Source organism: Arvicanthis niloticus, chromosome X (genome assembly GCF_011762505.2).
Source record: "Arvicanthis niloticus isolate mArvNil1 chromosome X, mArvNil1.pat.X, whole genome shotgun sequence".
NCBI lineage: Eukaryota > Metazoa > Chordata > Mammalia > Rodentia > Muridae > Arvicanthis > Arvicanthis niloticus.
In genome coordinates this window covers 42753359-42758992 of record NC_047679.1, presented here as the reverse complement: position 1 = coordinate 42758992, position 5634 = coordinate 42753359, and positions in this window count along the sequence as shown.

Below are 5634 nucleotides of genomic sequence, written 5' to 3'. Positions count from 1 at the left end.
GGGATATGGGGAAAGCAATGGGGGAGTACAAATAAGAACAATGTAAAATGATACATATGTATAAAGATGCCATGATGAAACTCATTTTTTGTAAGTTAATACTCCCCTCAGAAAAGAGTCAGTATCCTCTTAATAAATGCTAGTTAATTTAAAAAAAGAAAAGAAAAGAAAAGAAAAGAAAAGAAAAGAAAAGAAAAAGAAAGCTGTGGGTCTTTAAGGAGATAGAGGCTGGCTGGGAAAAAGTGGGTCACTCCACACAGGCTTTAAGGTTACCATAAGCTCCTGGTTTCAAACCCAAGTCTGCTTTTTAGTCTATTCCATGTGAACACCCACTAGAACATGCTCCTGATACATGAACTGAGTTTTTTCCAACCATTTCTCAAACCATTATAGGCTGAAATTTATCTGAAACCATGATGATAAAAATATACCTTTGCTTCCTTAGACTGTTTTTTGTGATATTTTGGTCACAGCAATGACAAAGTCAATAGTATACAGGTTAACACATATTTGACATTTAATAACTCATTACAATTTTATTCACTTTTTTTCTTACCTGTTTGAATAATTCTTACTTCTTCCTTCCATGTTATGCCAAGTTGAAACAATTCCTACATTTCAATTTCTCCTTGGACAGCAGACTTTTATTCCTTTGGATTTAAGATCATTGTGACTTATCACCTTAGATTGTTGAAAGGCTTAACAATCTGTGATACTGCATAGTATTCATATTTTTAATTTCATAATAAGGCAGATTCAATAATCTTTTGCAGATTTCCAAACCTCAAGTTAAAGCAGAAATCTTAGGGTTTCATCAGTATCAAGCAAGATGTAAACATGTCCCTAAACCAGAGCTACAGATTGCAATTAAATACTAAAGTGAAAGCAATAAAAACTGTTGACTAAAAACATTGGGTCTGCATAGGTGTATGACACTTTTTGGCAGAGAAAAAAACTGAAAACACAATAGCTGGCCCAGGCAGTAATGAAAACTACATGTAGTCCTCCCAGGGTATCTGTCATGAAGACATTACGGAGTGTTAGATATGAATGAATTTGAAATTGAGATGGGTACTATATAAGCTGTAGAACATTTTTAAAGATGGTATTTTGTCTTCCTCTTGTTATAAAAGAGTACTTTGTTGCTTTATTATCTTAATGAATTTTGTACTGCATACCAAAACCTTCTCTGTCCTAAAAGTAAGTAATTAAAATAGAAAGTGTATTTCATAAGCTATATTTATAACTGATTAAAAAAAACCCCGAGGAACACAAATGTGGTGATATTTGGCTTTGGGGAAACAAAAAATTTAGTTTTTTAAAATTCAATTTGACTAGTTTGACAAATGCTTTTCTTACATATTTGGACAAATAACTAATAGTTTTCTCCAAGCACTGAGGTTTTTATTTTTAATCTTTGTATACTCAATGGGAAGACAGTATGTGTGTGTGTTTGATTATTTTATTTATTTATATTTCATATGCTATCCCCCATCCCAGTTTCCCCTCCACAAATCCCCTATCCCATCCCTCCTCCCCCTGCTTCTATGAGGGAGCACACCCACCCACCCACCCACTCACTCCTGCCTCACCACTCTAACATTCCCCTATGCTGGAGCATCTAGACTTTACAGGACCAATGGTCTTCCCTCCCATTGATGCCAGACAAGGCCATCCTCTGCTACATATGTGGCTGGACCCATGGGTCCCTCCATGTGTACTCTGGTTGGTGGTTTAGTCCCTGGGAGCTCTGGGAGGTCTGCTTGGTTGATATTATTGTTCTTTCTATGGGGTTGCAAACCCCTTCAGCTCCTTCAGTCCTTCCCCTAACTTCTCCATTGGGGTTCCTGTTCTCAGTCACATGGTTAGCTGAGAACATCTGCATCTATATTGGTGATGCTCTGGCAAAGCCTCTCAGGTGACAGCCATATTAAGCTCCTATCAGCAAGAACTTCTTAACATCAACAATAGTGTCTGGGCTTGGTGTCTGTATATGGGATGGATCCCTAGGTGGGGCAGTCCCTGGATGACCTTTCTTTCAGTCTCTGCTCCACTCTTTGTCCCATGCATTTATTTTAGTCAGGAGCAATTCTGGATTAATAATTTTGAGATGGGTGGGTAGCTCCATTCCTCAAACAGAGGCAGTGTCTAACCTCTGGATATGGTCTCTACAGGTTCCTTCTCCCCTTTGTTGGGTATTTCGGCTAATGTCATCCCTGTTAGGTCCTTGGAGCCTCTTGCTTTCCTGGCACCTGGGACTTTCTAGTGGCTACCCCCAGTGCATGCCGGTAGGATTTGCTGAAGGAGGCAGAGGCAGAAGGATCACAAGTTCAAGGCCAGCATGGGAAGACCATATTCTTAAGGTGACTTCAGAAATTTCCTCTTTGGTTGTATGGCTGTCAGTTCAATGAGAAAACAGGCTCTGAAATGTGCTTGAGTACAGACACAAATCCAAAATACAAAGAGAAGAGTCTCAATTCAGTGTAGTGTGTAGCAAGCGAAAAGAGCATATCTGCCTAAATAGGAGTCAGTTATCTTGAGCTCTTTGTCTATGCATAATGTATTGAAATTTAAGATCGTGCTTTGTAGTATCAAAAATTACCATGCAAAGGGAGATCACCCCATTAACTGAAGCTTGGTCATATCTCAGAGGGGTATAAATAGGGTTAGAAGTTGTTAAAGCTGTTTAAGTTGGTTTAGCTTGTCCATCAATGAGGGTGCTATTAGAATGTAGTAACACATATTATCTACTTGTTTAGAACATTGTATGTAATGTACATATTTGTCCAGGCTCACAGAGCTAGCAAGGCCCACAAACTAGAATTTAAACATGTGTATCTTGGCTTCAGAATTGATTCCTTGAACAAACTAACTACATTTTATTCTCTCCTCTCATGATAGCATGTCACATGTGTACACGTGAAGAAAAAATATTACATGTTCTAAAATTTCCCCCATGTAAAAACATTAGGTCTTAAATATAGCTTTATAGGCTTCACCATTCTGAAGCACTCAGCTTTATTCTTAAGGGAATGTCCTTCAAATTGGATCTATGTGAAGCACTTGAGGTAGCAATAGAAAGCTACAGATGTCAAGTGAAGAGAGACATAGGCTTGCTTAGACAAGGATATTCCTGGCATCAGGAAATGAAGTGGTATTGATGCAGCACAGCATCTACTGCTTCCTGGATATATGTCTGAATCCTGAGGAAGAAATTTCCACTGATAAAAACAAAAAGGGATGTTTTCAAAATTAAAAGAGTAAAAATTCACCTGGAGGAACCAAAGCAGACTTACTTTGCAATAAAGAATGACAAAAATGGTAGAGCTTGAGATGAATCCTTGCCATGCTACAGCACTGTCTGAACTCCACATTCTCTGTGCTCCTTCAGGGATAGAGAAGAGTTATGTGTAGCAGCCAGGCAGAACAGAGAATCAGTGATCAGACACAGTTCTCAAATCTACCAGCAGCAGGACAATTACAACAGCCACTGTGTGATATTGGCTGAAGGAGGGAAGGACTAGGAGAGCTTGGCAGTTGGCGTGACTGCAAAAAAGTATACTCCTTTTTTGCCAGACTAGGACTTGAATACTCCTGAATCACACACAGGAATGTGGCAAATAGTTGAGTTAGAAGGACTTTATAGAGAAGTTAAACTTCATTTCTTATGGTAAAAGTTACTTTTATTTTTCTCCGAATGAAAGTTTAGCTTCAAAATATTTGCTCACAAGCACTCTATGGCTAAGGCCAGTGGGTGGGGAACAAAAAGAAAGAAATGGGATGGGGAGAGAATCTAGAAGAGAAAAGGAGAAGACAGGGTTGTAAAAAGGGGGGAGGAGAGGAGGAAAGACTGTATGTCTGTATATTTATACCTGAGTTAGCCATGCTTGAAGAATTACGTAAACTCACATCAATGCAATGGATCTGTTACAGAGAACACAACAGTCTTCACTTCATTCTGAATTACAAATGCTTTGCAAGTGTCTGAAAATCATTTGGCTAGGCTGACTGATAATATTCTTGATGGGGAATAAAATGGTTTTCCCCTGAAAGCTAATTAATGTAATCTTTAAAATATATAAATCCTGTGGTGAGCTCAAATAATTGTAATTGAATGTGGACCCTGCCAAAACTGAGAAAATTAAAGTTCAAACAAAATCTGTTAATATATTTAAATTAAAAATAAAAACAAAAAGTAAAGAAAAACTAATTAACTTCTGGAAACAGAGTTTGATATTTAGAATAAGGAGATCAAGTTAGGAAGATATAAAATTAACACTTTAAATGACGATGGTCTTGGCCAGCTGCCTTTAAAAGAGTCCTCTTACTGGGACTGAAGAGCAGTGGAGCAAGATGTTTTAAATGCTACAGTTGTGTTCCCTAAATGTTTCACACTGGGGTCATAAAAATCCTCCAAGGAATCTTTAGTAGTTTAGAGGTAATTGGAAAGAAGACAATGAGTTTATAATCATAGCACAAATCTTTTAGGAGCTTACATATATCACGTGCATATAGAAATAAGTATACAAGTTCAATGACAAAAATTGATATACAGAAATATACATATGCATTTGGTTTACACGGGCCCTATTCCATCAGGGTTATTTTTTTTGTCATTTTAGCAAATGGTTCAACCATTCTATTTAAAAACTTTAGAGTCATGGAGTATAGGATACAACATAAATCTTTTAGAATATACATTACTGTATGATGTTTTCAAATCTGGTACACTCCGGTAATGTAGTAGAAAAAAACAAACCAGCCAAACCAGTTTTTGTTTTTATTTTAAACTTTATCTGACCCCATACTTAACTCAATTTAGGTACTCAGGTAGTCCTACATTCTTTTTAAATCCAGGAAATGAGATAAATGTATTTTTGATTCTTTGAGATATTGCTATGTGATTTTCACTTTTCATATGGTTGTTTTTAGTATAAGTGTTATTACAGTCTTTTCCCATGTGTTATTATAAGGAGTTCACTCTGCAATTTCTGCAGACACACTACCATAAAGAGGTTACAGTATATCAGTGTAGATGGATCTGTTTTTACTTCATTAGCCAGCCAGACAGAAGTAATTCTGAATATCAGATCTAGACCCCGATGGAACTCCTGTCCTTTGCTAAGACAAGCTGTAAAGTCTGTACTCTGTAGAACAACCTTGAGATGACTATTAAAGTTCAGAACTCCATCATGGGTGCCATTGCCAAATGACAATATTAATAAGATATCAGAGATGAGGATGCTTCCAGAGACTTATAATTGGCACTGACATGGACATAAGACACTCATCTGGTTGTCATTATTCTGGTTTCTTAGACCAGACAAAAAGAGAAGTCAGGAAAACAAAACCTTTTATAGAATTAATTTCACATCCTTACATTGAATCCCCTAAAAAGGCAAAAGGGCACAGAGTAGAGGAAGCTGTAGAGGTGCTACAGAATAATTCACTGCCAGATACTGTATTTGAAAAGCAGCCTGGTAAGATGAACAGTTAGCAGATGCATTAATTCATCCAGCAAATAGTTATTATACTAAGCTTGAAAGTACTAGGGTGAGCAAAAGTAGCCAAGATCATTTCCATCAGTTGAATTACAGAATAACATGGGTACAAACTCTCAATGTGACAATCAAT